Genomic DNA, 24,259 nt, shown 5'->3' on the forward strand with positions numbered 1-24,259 from the left:
TTCTCCCTCCCATAGCCAAAACTGGTAGAGTACTGGAAACTCTCCAGGTGCGACCTTGAGAGGGGCAGGTAGGACTTCCTTTGTCTAAACCACCACAATTTCTCTATTGTTTTAACTGCTGAGAAAGTAAATTGCAGATTATTAGGGTACAGACTTACAAATTTGTGCCTCCTCTGTTCTGGTGGTGTGGGTGGGGGAAAGGGAATAGGTTTCTCCCCAGCGATACTGGGCGAGGAGGAAAGGGACCAGTGAATGGCAGAGAACAAGAAAAGGGACTTTTAAAGTTAATAGTTGTTTTGGAATCGTATAATCAGAAGACTGCAAGAAGCTCTTGTATGAGGTCCAACCCCAGCAAACTCTTATTATTCTGCCTGAGTCTCATGAACTTTCCAAATAGCAAAGTGGGCAAGCTGGGAGCACATCAAGGGGAAAACAACCACAAGTCTTCTAACCAAAGGAATGAGTAAAAAATTACCCATTTATGCAAAAATGGATACATTTTTCCATCTAGTTTTGTTCTACAAGTTGCAGCCCATTGAAAGTCAGTGTAAATAAGTTCAAGCCAGTTTCTATGAAAATTCTGGAATTTACAGAGTGCTGGTTTGGGCTGAAAGTATTATTTTCAAGAAAGATTTTTCTTCTACTGTTAAATTGTTCTTAAGCTTTGAAGGTGTCATAGAAAATTGTTTCAATTATTCATGACTTTAGTTTGTTAGTTTTTAAGAGAAAACCTTCAAACTAGCCTAACACTAAACATTTGTATTGATATTGGATTACTGAGCTAAGACCTTTTGGGGCAGCAAATGTATGTAGAGACTCTTTTTTATAAGTATATACAGATAAACTCCTTCAAGGCAATGTCTACTAATTCTCTTGAGCACATTCTTAGTACATTTTTCACAGGAGGGATTCAATACATTTTATTGATTGATTAGCATTGCATACAGATGGACAATCACAGATAAAAATATCTTCCTTTTCATAAAAAATATGAAGGGAAAGTAACTCTTGATAACATTAGAATCCTTCAATGCACCAGGTAAGTATCTTCGAGAAATATAATTACAATGCCATCTTAGGCCCATCCAACGGGTTAGAACAACATTAATTTCTTCCGTAATTGATTCAGTACCATGCCCGAATACATATACACTTTGTGTTTTTGCAGCTTGGCTTTATTCCAATTTGTCCTCCGGATATACCAGCTTCAGGCATTTTAGTTCTGCAGCACTTTTGTTTTGGTGAATACCAACTCATAATGAGATGACTCTCCTGGAAGTGAACATTTTTGGTTTGGTAAACCATATATTACAATAACCTGGCACATTGTCTTCAACTTTTACTCAGAATTGGGAGTTCATTTAAAATTTGATTATGGAACACAAGCACACTTTGTGTTTCTCTGGAGTTCAGCAGAAGGAAAAAAAAAATTGTTCAATTCAGAGCCTTATACATTCACTCACATTAAGGGAAACAGGACAAACAGAAAAGGTTACATTTATAAATGCACAACGTGATCACATTTTTTAAAATACATTTTCTAAATAGATCTATTAAAAAAAGACATGATGATTGTACTTTTCATGAGGGCCTTGATATCTGTTTCTCTCCACAACACCTGAAATTTATTAGGTGTTAAAAACAGTTCAGTTTCTTGTCACAGTGAAAGGTGTATATGTTTCCTTTTAAATCAATTCACATTTTATTTCCCAAAACCTATTGTTAAATAAATGCTCAAGGAAAACCACAGGTCACTTGACCCCTGTAGCTCATTGAGTATTGTCGCTGTCAGTTTCTCCGCAAAGTAAAAAGGGGAAGAAACAAATTTGCTGAGCTACACATTTCAAGTTGTCGACAACCCCATCCGATGAGAAAACAGAAGAAAATATATTATGCACTCTGTCCTGTCAAAAGGCTTTCGCCTTATCTTGAGAGACTGTCAGGGCCAGAAACATCAGGGAATGGACAGGAGTCTATTAAATTAATAAGCTGCTGGTTGGTGTCTGGAGAGTTATGATGCCCCATAAATCCAGTTTGATCATGGTGGACAAGGTTTAAATCTGCAGACTTCTAATACACATCCAGTTCTTGGATTGGATTTGAAGTTTTGTGCTGGAGCACGGAGATAGTCTTGCAAGCTGGTGAATTAAGATTTATCTTTTTTTTCATTTTATTCCCCAGTACTTGACAAAAATGAAAGCACCTTAGGGATCCTAGCAAATGTTACTGGCTTGAAATGAAAGAACTGTTGTCAAGGTGAAACCGGACCTAGAAAGCCGGAAAATCAAATCTTGGTCATTCTTTCACACAGCCGCCCATCACAACTGCAAGGTTAAAGGACTAAAGGAAAGGGAAGAAGGTCAAACTTTATCTGTAACCTGTTTTTGTAGTGATCCCTGGTCCAAACACTACTTAGTCTGTATTCTGTGACACAAAGGAAAACTAATGATATCAGAGTTGACCAGTAATAAAGAAAAATAAATTGGGGAAATATTTTCTTCATCCACTGTATAAAGCACTCAGATTGTAGTCACAGTGATATAGAGTTTCTCCTGCTACAGGGCTTTCAAAAATGATGTTGCCTGGTTCTTGTCAGAAGAAAGAACTGCTTATTGCTCAAGCGACATGATTCCTAAAAAGAGTGTAGCATTAAGATTGAAATGTAACACATTCACTTTGTATAGAAAAATGTCTTAAAAAATTTAGTCGAAAAAATGCATTTTAGTTTGCAAATCAGCCCCTTAGGTTGATGGTATACTAAACCATGTCAAAACCAGTATGGCTTGCCCCACCTGAGTTCTTTTTTAAGTCCAGTAGCAGCCCTCACCATAATTCATTATTGAACTTGAAGTTACAGCACATTGCAAAGTCCTGTTCCACAAGAGGTCAGGGAGTAGGTAAGTCAATCAGTTGTATTTATTGAGCATTTACTGTGTGCAGAGCACTTACTAAGCACTTGGGAGAGCAAAATATACCAGTTTGTAGACACATTCCTTGTCCAAATAAGCTTACAGTCGTGAAGGAGAAGAAGAAGGATTGTTGTGACAAGTTAAATTATTCTCAACTCTATATTGGCCTATATTAAGCCATTATATTAGGCTATTATTAGGCCTATATTGGCCTAATATATTGAGGCATAATCTAAGCAATTTCTTGAAGTTTGTAAATGTGTCTGTCAGTCAATCATATTTATTGAGCACTTACTGTATGCAGGGCATTGTATTAGGCTCTTGGGAGAGTATGATATAACAAAGATGTTCCCTGCCTCCTACAAGTTTACAGTCTAGATGGAGAGACAGGCATTAATATAAATAAATAAAATTACAGATATGTACATAAGTGCTGTGGTCCTGGGAGGAGCAGATGAATAAAGGGAGCAAGTCAGAATGACTCGGAAGAGAGTGGTAGAAAAGGAAAAGAGGGCTTATTCGGGGAAGCCCTCTTGGAGGAAATGTGCCATCTGTAAAACTTAAGGAGTTTCTGTTTGATGCGGAGGTGGAAGGGCAACCACTGGAGGTTCTTGAGGAGTGAGGAAACATGGCCTAATGTTTTTGTAGAAAAATAATCTGGGCAGCAGACTGAAGTATGGACTAGAGTGGGAAGAGAAAGGAGGCTGAGAGGTCAGCAAGCCGAAATTTCCATAATTTTCCAGGAAACAATTTTATTTTAAATTTTTAATGGGACTTGTAGAGAGCTTATTATGTGACAGCTACTCTACTAAGCAATGGGGTAGATACAAGATAATCAGGGTGTATTTTAAAGTTCCTGTCCCATGTGAGACTCACAGTCTAAGAGGGAGGGAGGAGGATTTAATCCCCATTTTATTAATAATAATATTAATAATAATGGCATTTGTTAAGTGCTTATTATGTAGGAAGCACTGGTCTAAGAGCTGGGGTAGATACAGACAATCAGGTTGTCCCACATGGGGCTCACTGTCTTAAATCCCCACTTTGCAGATGAGGTAACTGAGGCACAGAGAAGTTAAATAACTTGCCTAAGGTCTCACATCAGACAAGTGGCAGAACCGGGATTAGAACCCACCCTCTGACTAGCAAGCCCATGCACACTTTCCACTAAGCCATGCTGCTTCTCTAAGGCACAGAGACTTCTCTAAGGCACAGAGAAGTTGAGTGATTAGCCCAAGATCACACAGCAGACAAGTGATGGAGCTGACAATAGAACCCAGGTCATCTGACTCCTAGGCCATAGGTAGACAATGAAGAAGGGGCAGCAAATAGGCATAATGAAGGCTTCATCAGGAAAGGTCTTTTGGAGGAGATGTAATTTTAGGAGGGTTTTAAAGGTGGGGAATGCACTGTCAGATATATATCTATAGCTATAGATATATATGGTTCTAGGCCAGAAGTATCAGGGTAAGAGTTTGGTGGTGGCATAGATGAGATCTTGGTACAGTGAATAGGTTGGAGTTAGGAATCAAATTATGCTGGATGGGTTGTAGTGGATAAGCAAGGTAAAGTAGAAGGGGGAGAACTGATTGAGTGCTTTTTAAAGTCGATGGTAAGGAGTTTTTGATTAATAGAAAGGTGAATATACCTTTGCATTAGAAGTGTTTGAGAAGTATTTGAGAAGAGGATAGTCATGGACTGAACTTCTTTTAGTAAAATGATCTGGGGAGCAGAGTGAAATGAGGATTGGAATAGGAAGACAGAAGGCTGGGAAATCAGTGAGGAGGTTGTTGCAGTAGCCAGGGAAGGATATAAGTGTTTAGAAGTTTGGATGGAGCGAAAGGTGTGAATTCAAGAGATATGGTGAAGGTAGAATTGAGGAATCTGATAGATGAGAGAGATGATGCAGGTATTAGGACGAGGGAGAATGAGATTTTGATGGGATGGGAGGGATAGAGTTTGAGTAGGAAGACGAAAAATTCTGTTTTGGACATGTTAAGTTTGAGGTGTGGTAGGACATCTAAGTAGTGATGTCCTGAAGGCAGGAGGAAATGCCAGATTTCAGACAAGGAGAGAAGTCAGGGCTGGAAAGGTAGATTTGGGAATCATCTTTGTTGAGATAGTACTTGAAGCTGTGGGAAAAAATGAGTCCTCCATGGAAGTGGTGTATGTCGAGAATAGAGGGGAAACCAAACCTGAGCATTGAGGAGTGCCCACAGTTAGAGGATGGGAAGCAGGGAAGGAGCTGACAGAGAGGTAGGGGGACCGGGAGAGAGCAATGTCACTGAAGCCAAGGTTGAATAATGTTTCCAGAAGATGTGGTACACAGCATCAAAGGTGTCTGAGAGGTCAAGGAGGATTAGGATGGAGTAGTGGCCATTGGATTTGTCAAGAAAGAGGTTATTCATCTTGTTGTCTTCTGCTGTTGAGTCATATATGACCCATAGCGATGCCAAGGACACAGCTCTTCCAGAAAGCCCCACCTCCATCTGCAATCGTTCTGATAGTGTATCTACAGAGTTTTCTTGGTAAACATATGGAAGCGGTTTACCATTGTCTCCTTCCGCACAGAAAAATCTGAGTCTCCACCCTCGACTCTCTCTCATGCTGCTGCTGCCCAGTACAAGTGTGTTTTGACTTGTAGCAGATTGCCTTCCACTTGCTAACCACTGTCCAAGCTAGGAATGGAATGGATATGCCACAGCTTGACTCTCCCTCCCGTAGTCAAACTGGTAGAGTACTGGAAACTCTCCAGGTGTGACTCTGAGAGGTGGGTTATTTATGTAGAGAGGACCATTTATGTTATGTGAAAGTTGGATGGCAGATTGAAAGGCGTCAAGGAGAGAAGTGGTGTAAAGGGAGTGGAGAAAGGAGTTGTAGACAGCTCACTGGAGAAGTTTGGAATGGAATAGTTAGTTTGAAGATGTGGTTATAGCTGAAGGGTACTGCGGAGTCAAGGAAGAGTTATTTTAGGATAGGGGATACATGAGTGTATTTAAAAGAGTGGCAAAGGAACCACTGAAACGTTAGCAGTTGAAGATTGCAGTCAAGGAGGGAAGGAAGAAGGGACAAGTGTTTTGATAAGGTGTGAAGAAATGAGATTAGAAGTGCATGTGGAAAATCAATCAAATAATTTTATTTATTGAGCTCTCACTATGGGCAGAGCCCTGTACTATGTACTTGGGAGAATACAGTATGACAGAGTTGGTAGACACATTCCCTACCCACTAGGAGCTTACAGTAAAGGAGGTAGATTTTGAGAGGAGTCATGAGACTTCTTCTTAAGATACTGATGGAAAGGTGGGAGAGTGGAAGAAGTGGCAAGAAGAGCATGGGACTGGAGAGAAGCAGGGTAGATTTTGGAGAGATCATGCCTGATGGTTTCAGTTTTATCAATGAAAAATGTGACAAGGTCACTGGGGACATGAGTTGGAGAAGGAACAGGAACAAGGGGTTTGAGGAGGGAGTAAAAAGTCTGAAGTGGCTAGAGTGGGAAATGGGCATGGGAGTCAGTAAGGATGGAGAATTAAGGTTGTTGGGAGGAGAGGGAAGAGTTGAAGCCAGTGGGGGGATTATTTGAAGTTTCAGATGGACAGGTTTGGCCTGGTATCTGGACTTCGGGCAGCAGCACACCACAGTTGATGGACAAGAGTGGTGAAACTGCACTATGGAGGTGATCCAGAGATGAAGATTAGTGGAGCAAGCCTGATGGAAGGATAGAGAGTGAAGGATTTGAGTTCATTAAAGAGGGAAAAGTTGAGAGTGAGGATATGTGGTCAAGAGACCAAATGGGATATGGAGACCAAATGGGGCATGATGACTTTGAAAAATGGGAGGGTGTTGAAAGATCAGAGATTTCTGTGGGGGAACAGAGCAGATTTGTCAGGCGCGGCAGTGTCAGTGAGAAGGCAGCAAGTTGATGTTGGAGAGTGGAATTTCAGAGTTGGTGAAGATAGAGATTGTACAGTGATTAGAGATGATATCAGATGTGTGTCCAAGTTGGTGAGTGGGTGAGGTGGGTGAGTAAGAGCTCATTGGATTTGAGGAATGGGAGGAAGCAGGCAGTGGAAAGACAATAGGGAATATTTGCATGGATATTCAAGTCCTTGAGGATTAGTATAAAGACTCAAGAAAGAGAAGGAAAGTGAGAAAGGAATAAAAATTGTTCAGAAATCTGGATGTGAGGCCTGTGGGACAATATATGGCATTGACTAGTTATTTTAGTAGATTGTGGAGGCAGATATAGGCTTAAAAAGAAGGTTAAGAAATGGATGGTTGGGGCAGTGAGGAGGATGGTGTGACACAAGAAGTAAGCTGATTAAAATCCAATTAAAAATCCTGCCCAGGAAATCCTTGAGAAAAACTGAAGAGTTCTGCTCTATGTCTTGGAGGTCAAAAACAGTCTGACTTTGTAGGTCTGCCAAGAGGAATAACTCTCAGAGACCAGTAGGACTCCAGTTGGGGAAGTCCTTGCCTGTGACCTTAGACTGTGCACTTAATAATAATAATAATAATAATGTTGGTATTTGTTAAGCGCTTACTATGTGCCGAGCACTGTTCTAAGCGCTGGGGTAGACATAGGGGAATCAGGTTGTCCCACGTGGGGCTCACAGTCTTAATCCCCATTTTACAGATGAGGGAACTGAGGCCCAGAGAAGTTAAGTGACTTGCCCACAGTCACACAGCCGACAAGTGGCAGAGCTGGGATTCGAACTCATGAGTCCCAACTCCAAAGCCCGTGCTCTTTCCACTGAGCCACGCTGCTTCTCTTAGACTGTAAGCTCCTAGTGGGCAGGGAACCTGTCTACCCACTCTCTTATATTGTATTCTCCCAAGCCCTTAGTACCGTCCTCCACACACAGTAAGTGTTCAGGAAATACTATTGATTGATTGAGCCACCAAATTGTATTATAGAGCTTGCCCACAAAAGAAGCTCAGCTCATCTCTACTGTCAGGATGCTAGGTAAGGAGGGTCCATTTCGATGTCTGTCTGTAAAGAATGGATAATTCAAAGGGAGTTTTCAGGAGGCCCTCTTAATGTTTGCACTCAAGTTGTAAAACTGCTATCATGATTTATGCTCAAGATTAAAATGTAACTAGAAAAAAAAATTCTGACCAGGACAGCTTTATTTATTTTTTTACAAAGCAATTCACATTCACAAGCTGGTGGTAAGTTGTTTGAGTATTTTGCTGTTGTGCTTCTCTATGACCCTGTAGTATGGTGACTGACTGCAGAGATTAATTTTCCATTCCATTTATATTAACAATAATTGTGATACCTGTTAAGCATCTACTATGCTCTAAGTATCAGACTTTAAGTGCTGGGGTAGATATACTAAAATCTGGATCGGACATGGTCCTTCCAGGAACTGGAAGGAGAATAGGTATTTTATCCCTGTTTTACAGATGAGGAAACTGATGATTATATTACCTGTGATATTTATTAAGCAGTTACTGTTTGCCATGTACTGGTATAGATACAGGATAATTAGGTTGGACACAAAAATTCCTGTCCCACATATGGATCATAGTCTAAGAGTCACAGAATCACAGAGATATTAAGTTACTTGCCCAAAGTCACCCAGCAGGCAACTGGTGGAGAAGTAGGGATTAGAACTCAGGTCTCCAGGCTTCCAGTCCGGTGATATTTTCACTAGGCCATGCTGCTTCTCCAAATATTTCAGAGTCACTCAAACCAATACTGGCACATTACATAGACCTGCCCCAGTTGAGGTCAGCAGAAATAAATGCACATTGCTCCCTTGAAAATGGCTTGTTAATCTCATAAAATCTATTTGTTTACCCCAGTTAAGAAATTAATTCAGTCCACATTAATTAAGGGTCTGAAAAAAGGTTTGGAGGCTAAGTAAATTCACTAATTTTTTTTTCATTTCTCAATATCGAAAAGTGAACTGCCATTTTTTTTCCCTAAGAGATACCTATTTGGTTTAATTTCTCCAAGTTCTTAAAAGGACCTTAAAATTAACATTACATGCTAAGTATGTTCCATTTTTCTTAAATGAACAAGTCCATTTTAATAAAAAATGATTTAAAAATAAGTACATTAAGATGGTTGTTTTGCCTTCTAGTATCCAAAGTTCTGTTCTAGACAAAGAGAAGTGAGCCTTGATTGAATCATTTCATCAGAACACAGTTACACTTGGGAGGTTTCATTCTTCAGTGGCATAAACCAGATAATGGAAATGGAATTGTTACCCTTACTTTGGTTGCTCTACTTTGTCCCTTGATTACTTTGGGCAGGTCACATGTTCACTCACATAATTACTTCAGTTTTCTCATTAGCTAACATGAGTATCCAAAGTTCCTTAACCCCTCCACCCCCTCCAAAACACACACACACACACACACACTTTTTTAAAAAATGATCTAGGGGCAGTTATTCCAGCGCTTAGAACAGTGCTTGGCACAGAGTAAGTGCTTAACAAATACCATCATTATTATTAGTTCTACCACATTTTCCTTTTCATTTCTCCTTTTGGCCACATCACAACTGATTTCACCTTCATCCAGACATGGGCATTGGCAGGAAGAGACTGTGAAGTTCAAATCAGTTTTATTTATCTATAGCACTACTAATGAAGCCACTTTCTTTTTTCCTAATGGCATTTACTGATAACTAACCATGTGCTAAGCAATATCCTCAGCACTTGGGAGAGCACAATACAACAGAGATGGTAGACATGTTCCTTGCCCATAACAAGTTTACAGTCTCCATGGGGATACAAGCATTAATATAAGTAAATAAATTATGATGAGAAGGTTAAACAAATGGTGGAAATGAGATTATTATGTACTCTATTGAAATCCCTGTTCCCATTACCATAGCAGATTTGGTGTCTGAATCCCCAGGAACAAATTTAGGTTACCTGCTCCATTATTGGCATATAATGGAGAGAGTCATACGCCCTAGCTCTACTTACACAATTATCCAGATAATTCATGTAAACTAATTCTACATTAGTTGGAGTCACATTACAATTTCAGGGTATAGTTGTTTGTATCCCTGCCTGTCACACGGGAGACCGGGGTTCACTTCTCTGATGGGGAGATGAAAATTCTTTTGAGAAGCAGCATGGCATAGAGCACGGGCCTGGGAGTCAGAAAGTCATGGGTTCTAATCCCAGATCTGCCACTTGTTTGCTTTGTGACCTTGGGCAAGTCACTTGACTTCTTTGTGCCTCATTTACCTCATCTGTAAAATGAGGATTGAGACTGTGAGCCCCATGAGGGACAAGGGACTGTGTCCAACCAAATTTGCCTGTATCCACTCCAGTGCTTAGTACAGTGTCTGACACATAGTAAGTGCTTAAAAGATACCCCAATTATTGTTATGTTTTGGAGGGTTGGTTTGAAATATATGGATACATGAAATCCGTGAGCAGTTTACGAAGCATTTATCTTAGTGATTTGTTTGAGGAGAGTCAAGCATTGCCAAATATTGCCACTGAGTGAATGAAGTTAGTGGAAAGAGGTTGACCCATAACAGCGAGTCCCTGAGTGACTTAGTGTTATGGCCACATTGATAAGGAGGATCAAAAACTCCTTGGGTGGTAATTTTTCAACGAATCTTGCATCCTCTGAAATGAGTCACTAAGCTTTTGGTTTTAAATCCACTTCTAAAGAGGGATCATTTATTTACCTGTTACAGAATTAATTTAAATGTATGCAGCATTTTGAAACCCCAAAGTGTCCAAGTTTGAATATTAGCATTGTTATTTTAAGTAAAAATAAAAGAAATTGAAACAGGAAGGTTAGAATGGCAATCCAGACTTTTTATAAAATAGAGACTTAAAATTATAAAATTCTTGGTCAACAAAAAGGCAGTGAACAAAAGGACACAGAAGTCCAAGGGCAGGGATTAATATTCATCGAGGAGGATATAGGCATACAAAGAATGTTGCACTTTAGACTTAATTGGAGAACTGTGGTAGAGTGCATGATTGGCCGTGATCAGATATTTTAGTAATTCTTGTCACTTCTTGTTTAAGGAATTTAGGAACAAAGTGAGGTACTATAGTTTGTGATGTTCTTTACTGAAACATGCCCAAGCATAAACAATGTCGTCATGGGGAAAGTTTACTTTGACTCTACGTGCCTATGGCTGTGAAAATCAGTACATTCTCAAGCAATCTGCCCAAAGGGAAAAAGCAAACAAAAAATAGAATCTTGAGAAAAACAGGCATCTTCCAAGGAACAGGAATTGACTGATATGCCCTAACCTTCAACTCTGAAACTATGATGAACTAATGTGGTTGATCTGTTAGCTGTAGCAAATGTTCAGAAATGTTGGAACGGAAGCATATGAGACATGAGGGAGTGAACTGGGGCTCTGGCCAGCCAAAAAGTTCACTGATATTATAGGATGGGCAATTATACTAATAATGTAAGAGGGAAGAAATGGTTTGGCTATGTAAATTAAGAGGGATGAAAAAGTTTAATCACGAGCTATTTAGACGTACTATTTTTCAAAAGTACTGCATAATATATATCATTTTTATGATCTCTTGTGTGTGTGCTATTTTGAAGTTAAATTGCAAAAAACATTTAAAGGCTGCAATTAGGTGACAACTTAAAATGATCCTGATAAGCATTTGGGGGTTCAGACATTTTCATGGATATGATTGAAAAAAACATATATTTACCATTGGGACAAATTGTGTTTCAATTTGAGGGGGATTTTCAAAAATGATATTTTTTCATTTGTGAATTTTGCAGCATACATGAATGTAGCTCCAGTTATTTCAACTGAAAATGAAAGTCGATTTTGGTTAAATGTTAATTTCTACATATTTCAATTTCTACAATCAAAGAACTGTTCGTGAAACAATGGTCTAGTAACAGTAAAAGTTCATTAGAAAACTTGGAATGGAAGATGTCATTTATTTTTTCCTGATAGTAACTAGACAGTTTGGAAAAGGAAGCTGAGCCTTTTCCAGAACTCAAGGTAGCTATTCATTTGAAATGTTTTAAAAACTACCAGATTTTGTCAGTTTTTAAGAAACCTCAGAACTAAGCATCTTGAACCAATTAATCTAGTGGTATTCACTTCTCTTACAGTTCAGTCGCTGCTCCTTATGACGTGGCCCCATTTTGTTGAATGTCTTCCTATATTCTCTTTGCAAAGCTCCCAATGACTATAGGACTTCTTAGCATGGATTCAGGAAGAATATGAGCCTTTCTAAACTGACTGCAACAGCAGTGTCACAGTGTGTTTCTGCAGATCTTCCTTTAAAAATTATAGTAGTCAAATAAACATCACTGTAATTAACCCTGTAAATTAGCTAAGCAAGAGTAAAGGACTGCCTCCTGCCCATGAGAAACAGCACTCCTCTTACATCCTCTAAACTTAAAATATCAAATCTTTTAAGCATGTGATATTCAGCCCACCTCAGCCCCACAGAATTTATGTACATACATACATAATTCATTTATAATATATTTATATTATATTACAGTCTGTCTACCCTTCTAGACTGTAAGCTTGTTGCGAGTGGGGAATGTGTCACCCAACTCTGTGTACTCAGTCCTTAATTCAGTGTTTCATATATAGTAAATGCTGCTCAAATACTATTGATTGTTTAATAAAACCCAACATAACTGATGTGCTAATTGCTGACATACCTCATGGTGTTAAATCCAGAGCTTGCAGGAAAGTCCATTCAAACTAGTGACAGTGGTCTCATGATCAGGGATGTGTCTATTAACTCTGTTTCACTGCATTCTCCCAAACAGGGAGAGGGGTTAAGTGACTTTACCGAGGTCACACAGCAGACAGAAAGTGGAATCGTATTCAGAATATAGGCCTCCTGACTCCAGGCCCATGCTATTTCCCCTAGGCCTGGCTGGAGGTTGAAGTGACTTGCTCAAGGTCTCCAGCTGACCTATAGAAGCGTGAGACCAGAAGAGGGTGCCCGAACTGCCTGAGATAATAGAAGCTGACCCAATGTCCAGAGGCTTGGGGACCTAGCAAACTCAATTCTCCTGGGATCTCCCAAGTCGCATGTCCTTTTTTCTGGCTACCCTAATTCCCCTGAAATACCTTGCAGCGATTTGCTTTGCCATCACCAAGCACTGCTTGTCTATTTTTCCTCTTGCTAACCAAAGCTCTTCTTTCAATTGCTCAGGCTGAGATTAAAGAAATATCAATGAATGCTCCCCAACGCCAACTCTGCCATTAAATGGTCGGTGATTGTGGTATCATTTCATTAAATCAAGCATATTTGTATTGTATGAGCCCACATGTACGTCAACTAGTGCTTGGGAGGAATACGATACCGCAACAAACACATTCTCCGTGGCCCCACAATGGAACGTTACAGACTGGGAATGGGGGAGATAGACATCAATACAAATAAATAAAAGTACAGATATATACATTAATGTTGTGGGGCTGAGATGGGAGAAAAAGTGCAGGGAGCAGGCAGGTCTGGGTGATGCAGAAAGGAGTGGGTGATGAGAAAATTAGGGCTTGGTCTGGGAAGGCCCTCTTGGATGAGATAAGCCTTCAATAAGGGCTTTCTTTGAAGGGGGGAAGAGTGATCTTCTGTTGGGTTAGAGGAGGGAGGGTGTTTCTAGGCCAAAGGCAGTTGTGTCCACATCTGTCGTTTAGCTCAAAATATAATGCCTAGGTGTTAAGAAATACTGTAGAACCAAATCAGTGTGAAAACCCAGAATGTAGACAAATATAAGGTGGACATTAAGAGCTTCCAATTCCAGAACCCTTACTAATTTAATTTGAAGCATCCTTTAGCTAAAAATTGTAATAATATTGTAATATGTGTATTATTATTATTACTGTGGTATTTGTTAAGCACTATATGTCAAGCACTGTACTAAGTACGGGACACATGCAAGATAAATTTTGTCCTACAATGGGCTCACAATTTAAGTGGGAGCTAGAACAGGTATTGAATCCCCATTTTGGCAGATGAGGGAACTGAGGCATAGAAGAAGCTCTGTTTTCTTGCCCAAGGTCAGTGTGTAAGCAAATGGCAGAGCTGGGATTAGAACCCAGGTCCTCTGACTCCCAGGACCATACTCTTTCCACTGGGCCATGTTGTTTTCCTATTTTATTCCAAATATGGAATTAAAAAAATCAATTTTAATCAATAGAGTAAATATTCTAGGTACTCCTTAAGTTTTTGCTGTATGTGACTTTATATAAGTAAAACTCTAATCGTTGAACCTTGTATGTTATTCAAACTTTGTAATATAGTGATTACTAACTTCTAGAGAAAAGGGAAATATATAAAAGAACCAGCACTAAAAAGGAGGAATTGTTGTATTTTAAATTGTTAGATTGCAGTCATCTACGATACTTTTCAGCCTAATCTGCTGGCAGTGTAGTTTTAATAGATTGTAGGGGAGGAAGTGCAAGCCCGGCTTCACTTTTTTTCCTCTTTTCCTCTTTCAATCCCTGTGGGGCTCTGTGATTTTTTTTTCTTGTTGGACTAAAGTTGTGTCAACGGGAGACTTGCACCATAAAAGGCTGAAATGTTAAAGAAGCTGCAAGGAACAGCTTTGAGGCAAGGTTCAAGCTTTGTCATCACGCTTGAAGAATTTTCTGTTTAATGTACTGTAATGCAGTATTAATGGGACAAGTTTAATTGAGTTTTACACAACCCAGTTGGGAGTAGCGCTGCAAGGTAGGTGATGTCTAGGTTTTTTAATCTTCCACTCCGGAGAGCTTGTTGACGGAAAGGTTCTTTCTCTTTGTAAGAAAAAAAAGGAAGCATGAGAAATGATACATCGTGGATAAAACCAATTGGCAACCCCCAAAGGAATGAGCGGCGATAAGGCGAATCCAGCACTTGTAAGAAATAAAAGAATCCAAACTGTTCATTTAAATGAGAAACAACACATGGGATGGAGGAGGCAGGGAGGCTAGCGCTGGAATGGGGAGGAACAGAGACTGACAAATAACCGCTGATAGGAGAGAAAGGAGTTCCAGGAAAACAATCAAGGGTTTTTTTAGAGGGATTATCAAAGAGATAGTTAATTATGTGTATTTTTAAGGAAAATAAGGAGGGCGGTTGGGGGTGGGGTGCATGGAGGAGGCAGGCAGTTTATATCAGGGTGGTGGATGAAGTGGCAGGAGGGAGAGAGCTGCTGTTACACTTAAATAATCACCATTTCTTCCCTGAGGCCTAGCAAAGCTGCTGTATCAAACTGTGTAAAAATAGCACTGGACTCTGTCAAAAGGAAAAATAATACCTTCCCCATAAGCTTCCATGTATTAAACTTCCTTAACTTCAGCAGCCACTTGCTCTACATCTTTAGCAACATGAGGAGCCCACGGCATAACCCTCCGACACCCAGCGTAGCTGGAGATTACGTTTCTGTTTTAGTTCCTGTGTCACTTGGGCTAAGAAGGGACTCGGTAGTTGATCCGTGCAAAAGTCTTTCAATCTTTTCTCATTATCAATTTTGCTGTGCCAGCAGGGGAAGAGGGGTAAGTAGATAAAAGCTTATTCAGTATGTTAATATAGTTAAAGGGTTCTCTTACAAAAGAATGGTGGCACGGTATCATCTCTTTATCTCCCAAAGACCTCGTGCATTGATTTGACTCTCTGAAAGACAGAAGGGAGATATATCTCTTTGTGCAACATCCCTTTTTAAGACTGTTCCTTGCTTGATGCTGATATGAATTCCACTGGATGATTTGCACTCAGTGTGGAGTGTTTCACGGCAGGAAACAATGTATTATGTAACACAGAAGCTCCTGAATTCCTGCAAACCACCAACAATGAAAGACAACACTTTTTCAACAGTTTCCCTCTATCTTTGATAGGGGCTTGAAGCACAGAGATTAACTTAAGGCGATGTAGCTCATCAGAATTACTGCTGATTTGGGACTGTGACTTTATGCCTGGGATCCAGCTACTTTCTATTTTTTTAAGCAGACCTGTGATGGCAGCTAGGTAGTGGGATGGAAAGGGTAGTGATCACTTTAATCCTGTTAGGGCTCAGGCCCATCTCTCACAGGGCTTCAGCAACATGATAAACGCCCCCTAGAGATATCAAAGGAAGTCTTCACCAAACTTCAAAATTTACTACCAGGCCATCAATTGGGACCTGGAAAAAATTGACTCATTTTGAGAGAGAAAAGGGACCTAGCTATTCACAAGGTGCTTCAAATTCCTACATCATAGTTTTGACCTTGATTCCCAGTTAGATCAGTACTGGAGAGTGGAGAGAACAAATTCTTGCAATCTGGGAGGTGTTTGTCAGTGGTATTTATTGAGTGTTTACTGTGTACAGAGTATTGTACTAAGCACTTGAGAAAGTACAATATAGTAGAGTGGGTTATATTCTTTGTCCACAAGGAGCTTCTAGGAGAATTCCTTCAAGTGGGGCATTGGTAATGATGAAAAGTGTTTTTTTATTCATGCATATACAAATAATATCCATTTCGATTAACATCCAACCTTAGCTTCGCTGATGCTGATCTCTCTAGTTCTCCTGCTATCTCTCTGGCTGTTCCTTCTCAGTCTCTTTTCTCAGACTCCTCCTCTGGTTCCATCCTCTGACAGTGGGAATATTCAAGGCTCATTTCTGGGTTCCCCTTTCATTCTTCATCTGCACCCACTGCCTTGGAGAACTGATTCACTCCTGTGGCTTCAACTACTATTTTTTCTCTGGATGAGTCCCAAATCTACCTCTCCAACCCTGATCTCTGTCCTTCTCAACAGTCTTGGATTTCCTCCTGCCTTCAGGACATTCCTACCTGGATGTTCCACTGACACCTCAACTAAACATGTTCAAAATAGAACTCATCATCTTTCAACACAATAATAATAATAATGGTATTGTTAAGTGCTTACTGTGTACCAAGCACTGTTCTAAGTGCTGGAGTAGACACAAGGTAATAATAATAATGTTAGTATTTGTTAAGCGCTTACTATGCACCAAGCACTGTTTCTAAGTGCTGAGGGAAGATACAAGGTAATTTAGGTTGTCCTACACGGGGCTCACTGTCTTCATACCCATTTACAGATGAGATAACTGAGGCCCCAGTGAAATGAAGTGAATTGTCCATGGTCACACAGCTGACAAGCAGCGGAGTCAGCATTAGAACCCATAAACTCAGACTCCCAACCCTGGCTCTTTCCACTAAGCCACGCTGCTTCTGAGATTGTAATGAGATTGTCCCACGTGGTGCTCACAGTCTTAATCCCCATTTTACAGGTGAGGTAACTGAGGCACAGAGAAGTGAAGTTACTTTCCCAAAGTCACACAGCTGACAAGTGGTGGAGCCAGGATTAGAACCCATGCACAATCTCTTCCTTCCCCTCTCATTTTCTCCACTGTGGACATAACCACTACCATCCCTATCTCACAAGCCTGTAACCTTGCCATTTTCCTAAACTCATCTGCCTCATTCAACTCATATATTCCATCTGTAACCAAATCCTGTCAGTTCTACCTTCACAACATCAATAAAATCTGCTTTTTTCTCTCTATCTAAGCTCCTACTATACTGATCCAACCACTTGTTATATCCTGCCTTGACTACTGCATCGAATGTCCTCACTCACCTCCGTGCTTCTTTTATCTTCCCCACTCCAGTCCGTATCTCATTCTACTGCCTGAAAGAGCCTGGGCTTGGGAGTCAGAGGTCATGGGTTCTAATTCCAGCCCTCGCCACTTGTCAGCTGTGTGACTTTGGGCCAGTCACTTCACTTCTCTGGGCCTCAGTTACCTCATCTGTAAAATGGGGCTTAAGATTGTGAGCCCCACATGGGACAACCCGATTACCTTGTATCTACCCCAGTGAATGTTAATGTTGGTATTTGTTAAGCGCTTACTATGTGCCGAGCACTGTTCTAAGCGCTGGGGTAGACACAGGGGAATCAGGCTGTCCCACGTGGGGCTCACAGTCTTAATCCCCATTTTACAGATGAGGTAACTGAGGCACCGAGAAGTTAAGTGACTTGCCCAAAGTCACACAGCTGACAAGTGGTAGAGCCGGGGTTCGAACCCATGACCTCTGACTCCAAAGCCCGTGCTCTTTCCAGTGAGCCGCGCTGCTTCTCATTCCCAGTGCTTACAACAAAGCTTGGCATATAGCAAGTGCTTAACAAATACCATTATTATTATTATCTTTCCACCACTCAAGAACTTTCAGTGCTTTCTCATCTGCTCCCATACCAAACAGGATTACTTTACCATGGATTTCAGAGCACTCAATCAGGCTTATTACTTCCTACATGATCTCACTTATTTCCTACTACAACCCAATCCACATAGTTGGTTCCTTTAATGTCAAGTTACCCACTGTACCTTGATCTCTTCTATCTCGTCGCCAACCCCTTGCCCACACCTTACTTCTGACCCAGAACTCCCTACACCTTCATCTATGATATACCACCCTCTTCCCACCTTCAAAGCCTTGTTAAAATCACATCTTCCTCCCTAAAGCTTTCACTGTTTAAGCCATTTTATCCCTACTCCCTTTCCTTCCTGTGTTACCCTTGCACTTAGATCTGTACCTTTTAAGCACTTGATATTCAACCCACCTTCAGCCCCACATACTTCTGTACATATCTGTAATTTATTTTAACATCTGTCTCTCCTTTCAGACTATGACCTCCTTCTGGTCGGGTAATGTGCCTGCCAACTCTGTTGTATTCTGCACACAATAATGGCTTAATAAACATCATTGATTGACTGATTTCTAATTTAAAACACAACCTACCTAAAATGGAAATGAATCTCATTAGGAAATTTAGGATATTTTGTGGGGAGAAACTTTCATTTGCAACATTTTAGATATATTTTTCTTTTAAGGTAAGAGTTATTATTTCACTCGTCCCAGTATATGTTTTTGTCATTTTTTTGTTTGTTTTGGGGATTTTGGGGGGGAGGGGTATTTTCTTTTAGTGATGTCTGGGTTAAAAGCAAAGCACTTTTTCATTTAAAAAAAAGTGTAAATAAGATGCTTTCAGATAGAATCAGAGCAGACGTGACAGAGCAAAGTAATACCATGGACACATCTCTCCCAGAACTCCCCACCTCCCTCTGCAATCATTCTGATAGTATATCGATAGAGTTTTCTTGGTAGAAATATGGAAGTGGTTTACTATTGCTTCCTTTTGCCTGGTAAACCTGAGTCTCTACCCTCAACTCTTCCACACCGCTGTTGCAGAGTACAAGGGAATTTTGGCTCGTAGGAGATTTCCTTCCACTAACTAACCAATGCCCAAGCTAGGAATAGAATGGATATGCCTCTGCTTGACTCTCCCTCTTGTAGCCACGACTGGTAGAGTACTGGAAACTCTCCAGGTGCGATCTGCAGAGAGAAGCAGTGTGGCTCTACGGAAAGAGCCCGGGCTTGGGAGTCAGAGGTCATGGGTTTGAATCCCGACTCTGCCCCTTGTCAGCTCTGTGACTGTGGGCAAGTCATTTCACTTCTCTATGCCTCAGTTCCCTCATCTGTAAAATGGGGATGAAGACTGTGAGCCTCACGTGGGACAACCTCATTCCCCTGTATCTACCCCAGCACTTAGAACAGTGCTCTGCACATAGTAAGCATTTAACAAATACCAACATTATTATTATTATTAGGACCAAATAGGCTAGAGCTGCACTAACTGACACCTCTCTGCATCACTTGAGCTGTGACCTATTCTGTTGTCTCGGATATTTTTCCTCCTCTGAATGTAAAAATAAAAGTAGCTTAGATAGCACACTCACTCCAATGTATTTTTTGAAGTATAATATCCCTTGCTTAACCCACACAAATATTTTCTTTTGTTGTTGTTTTTGCCCTTTCTTTTTACCATATATTAGTGAAAAGGGGAGTAAAGAAAGATGACTTGGCTCAGATTGCTGTGGGTGACCCATTCAAGATAAATGGATATTGAAAAGATTTGGAGTTACTTTGGTATTTATTAAGTGCATGTGGAATAGGACATGTTAATACAAGTACTTCAGCTCTGTGCTTATCAGTAAAACCACTAGAATTCTTACAGAATTAATCAGATGAATAGATATGTGCATATATATGCAGAGAGTTGGCACACCATACGTTTAGAATGATATTGATTTTATGGTCCCTTTATTAACAAATACTATAAACATATCCCCAAAGGATAGGTATTCCTTTGACTCCCCAGATACTGGGTTCAATCCTGTATCAATCCAAAATGTGGATTTTGAGACATATAGCAGTAAAAGAAAGAATAAAAAATTACAAATTACATGCTGCCTTGATCCAAAATTCCAATGAAAAATTGTTCAATTTTTACAAGTTTAATGAGATAGTCATTAGAAATTAAAGATTTAGTGCTATCCTATTAGAAAACAGGTAAATGGGAATCTCTTTTTTTTACATTGGTAGATTTAAGGATTAAATTTAAACTTTAAAGTCTAGTAACAGTATATAATTCAAGTCCTTTTTAAAGTTAGATCCCAAAATTTAAGATTTCAGTGTTTGATGACAGACTACAATCTTCATTCTTCACTGGTGATACTTAGTGATAGTGGTGGTAAGAAATCTATAATTTAATGGATTTATAATAAACTGCTAGGTAGCTAACTTTTAGAGAGACAACCTTTTTAGGGAAATCATTTTTGAGGAAAATATTTAGATTTACAGACTGAGGTAGGGAAAATCTAATGATGACATGTTTCAGGTAACATAAGAACAGAGGCAAAATACAGTTCAGAACTGAAGGTCTCGTAAATTCCTTAGGGGCAGGGATTTTGCCTACCAGTCACTTAGTACAGTGCTCTGCACATAGTAAGTGCTTAATAAATCCCATTAATTAATTGATTTTTTTGATTCCTTCAAAGTTATTACCTCCTGCTGGTTCATTTTTATTCTAAACTAGTATCACCTCAGGGTTCAGTTATCCAATAATAGAATTAAGTAATAGCATAAACATTTTAAGATTCAGAAGCCCTTACTGACTTTCCCACTAAGCAGAATTGTTGATCTATAGTGGACACATAATTTAGGCACCTCATACAGAATACCTATATGTCTTAGTGAGAGAAGAGCAAAGTAACTGTTCTAAGCTTGTTTAGCTTAATGTTTCCATTACCATTAATAATAATAGCAGACTATTTTGAAAGATTTCCCATGTTTAAAAAAATGAATGGGTTAACATGTAGGCCTTATGTGTATGAAGGCAGAATTCAGTGCATGGAAAAATAGTTGTGATTTTTAAAGCTTTACTGTTGATTTTTCAATAGTGAAAGTAGTGAAATTCATCCAGAGACTAAATGTGCTTTAGGACACAGTCATTTAGTCACGATTTTCCAACCACCATGGCGTATAGACCATGCAAATAGCATGGATTGAAGAAGGGGAGGGATTTTCTGAGCTGTGTATTTGCAATCAAAGTTTGCCTATGGCTACTAGGTATGCTCAGCCCTGAGTACTAATCCTCTCTCCGGACTGAAAGAGGAAAGCAAGGGAAGGATTGAGAAAATGTGGATTTCAGCCCAGGGATTCAGCCAGCACTATGAAAGGGTGAAGGAGGAGGCAGGGGACTTTAAGGAAAGTATCACCAAGTGAATCAGATTTTTCCTGGGATTCCCACACATTGTCAGTTCCAATCTCTGTGCTTGTCACATCTTCTTAACCTCCTTCTTTCTGCCCCTTCTCTGCTCTCTTCTTTTATCCCATGTAAAATGATTTTGCTGTTTATATTCGGTATTAGCCGTTCCTGCTCCTCAACCTAGTCCAAGAAAATTAAGAAGAGGATAAATGCACCCACTTACTTTGTACTTTGGCTTTTTTTCTAATTCCTTCAACCCACATTATCAGTCAGTCCCTGAAACGTTTTTATCTCCTCAAGATCTCCAGAATGGACTCTTTTCTGTCTATTGAGACTAGGCCCCCCACTGGTCCAAACCCTTGTCATATCCCATTTTAATTGCTGCAACAGCCTCCTCGCTGACCTCTTTGCCTCTATCTTCTCCCCTTTCTAGTCCATATTTCACTCTACTCCCCAGATTGTTTTCTAAGAAACCATTCTGCCCACATCTACCCACTTGAAGCGGCATGACTTAGTGGATAGAGCATGGGCCAGGGAGTTAGAAGGTCATAGGTTCTAATCCCAGCTCTTCTACCTGTCTGCCATGTGAGCTTAGGCAAGTCACTTCACTTCTCTGTTCCTCAGTTACATCATCTGTAAAATGAGGATTGAGACTGTGAGCACCACATGGGACTGGGACTTGGTCCAACCCAATATGCTTGTAACCACCCTGGTGCTTAGTACAGTGCCTGACATATAGAAAGCACATAACAAATACCACAGTTATTATTATCTCCAATCATTGCCAATCCATCTCCACAGGTTCCCCTCAACAAGCACTCATTCAGCCCTTTTCCTCTTACTTATCCTCACTCCTTGGCCACTAAAACCTAGCCCTCTTTCTTCACACTTCTAATACTAGCCTTCCTCCCTGTCCCTCACTTTCACCTCATCTGCCATGGATCCTTTGTTCAAGCCCTTGCTCATGCCTGGAATTCCCTACTCCTTCATATCCTACAGACCAGCATTCTCCCATCTTAAAAGCCCTGCCCAAATCATATTTCCTCTAGGAGATCTTCCTTGACTATCCTTTTGCCACCCCTCCATGCTTTTTCCTTCTTTACTGCCTCACCCATGAACTTAGTTGCACCCTCATATGGTTTCTGTACTCATCCTATTTCCCCTTCCCCGACAGGATTTATCTTACATATCCTTATATCCTTATATTTGTTTGTTTCCCTTTCCTGTGATTTATTGTAATGTCTGCCTCCCCTGCTGGAGTATAAACACCTTGAATTGTGGAATAATGCCTACCAAACTGTATTGCATTCTTTCATAAAATTTTGGTATGGAGAAGGCTACTGAGTATAATGATATGTAGATAAGTGGTGGTTGAGTAGTAAAGTGATAGGATTTGTGGATTTATGAGCAAATATGATGCAGAAGGGAGAACGAACAATGTGGGGAGATGAGATTAGTCGGGGAAGGCTACCTGGAGGAGATATGATTTTAATAGGGCTTTGCAGATGGGGAGGGTGATGGCCTGTCAGATAGCAAGCAGGAAGGAATTCTAGGCAAGGGGGTGGATGAGCGCAAGGAGTTGACAAGATTCTGGGATATTGAGTAGGTTGGTGTTACAGGGGTGAAGTATGTAGGCTGGCTGTAATGGGAGAAAAGCTGATTGAATGTCTTAAAGCTGATGATGAGGGCTTTCTGTTTGAAGAGATAGATGGGCTCCCACCGGAGTTTTGGAGGAGTGGGAAGATGTATGAAGAACTTTTTTTATATGATATTCTTTTTTTAGTGTTGCATGCCACACACACATATGCATATATGCATTTATGTGTGTTTGTATAAATGTTTTTGTTTTGTTTTTATCATATAAAAGCACTTTCTATTTGCCATGTAGAGAAGCAGCATGGCTTAGTGGGAAGAGCACGGGCTTGGGAGTCAGAGGTCATGAGTTCTAATCCCAGTTCCACTACTTATCAGCTGTGTGACTTTGGGCAGGTCATTCAACTTCTCTGTGCTTCAGTTACCTTATCAGTAAAATGGGGATTATGACTGTGAGCCCCACGTGGGAAACCCCTATTATGTTGTATCTACCCCAGTGCTTAGAATAGTGCTTGGCACATAGTAAGCACTTAACAAATACCACCATTATTATTATTACCAAGAGCTGGGCTAAGTACAAAATGATTGGGTTGGTCACAGAACCTGACCCACATGGGGATCACAGTTTTAATCCCCATTTTACAGATGAGGGATCTGGGGCACAGAGAAGTTAAGTGACTTCCCTAAGATCACACAGCAGATAAGTGGCAGTTATTTCTTCGTGTGTGTGTGTGTGTATGTGTGTGTGTAAAGATTGGCTCTTGCACCCCTTTCCTGGTTTAGTTTGGCTTGCCCTCTTGGTGTGAGCCATTCCATCGCTTCTGGCTCTTTGTCAAATTGATCTGTTTTATCCCACCTCTCAGAGATCAACTATCGTGCAATTTCATCTGAGGCTTGGCCTCCGTAAAGATGAAGATGACAACAAACAAAGCAGGAGGAGTAAGACCTGTGTCTAGAGAAGCAGGTTTTGCATAACTCAGACAGCAGTCACAGAATTCACAGCCACAGCCATGGCCATGGTTTTCCCAACATTTGAAAAGTTGAGAAGGTTTGACACTGCCAGAGCTTGCTTTCGGGCCTGGAGCAGGGGTTGATGGGAGTTCCACTAGAATCTGGGATTAGCTTCTCTCCTGCAAGGGTCTCATCCTGCTGATGGGGTGAGAGTCCTTCCCAGGCTTAAGAAGGGACCTATGGGATTCTAAATGAAATTGAGAGAAGGGGGCAACTTCT

General features: G+C 40.4%; 1 protein-coding gene and 1 non-coding gene across 3 annotated transcripts in view; one reads left to right on the forward strand and one right to left on the reverse strand.

The window, feature by feature from the left end:
• Nucleotides 1-24,259, forward strand: part of ZFPM2 (zinc finger protein, FOG family member 2) — a 513,000-nt gene that overhangs the window by 368,327 nt on the left and 120,414 nt on the right. The gene's annotated exons all lie outside the window — the stretch shown is intronic.
• Nucleotides 5,546-5,682, reverse strand: LOC114811877. The gene has a single exon (XR_003759573.1). It is a non-coding gene; the product is annotated as a small nucleolar RNA SNORA7 (small nucleolar RNA).

Source organism: Ornithorhynchus anatinus, chromosome 4 (genome assembly GCF_004115215.2).
Source record: "Ornithorhynchus anatinus isolate Pmale09 chromosome 4, mOrnAna1.pri.v4, whole genome shotgun sequence".
Classification (NCBI taxonomy): Eukaryota; Metazoa; Chordata; class Mammalia; order Monotremata; family Ornithorhynchidae; genus Ornithorhynchus; species Ornithorhynchus anatinus.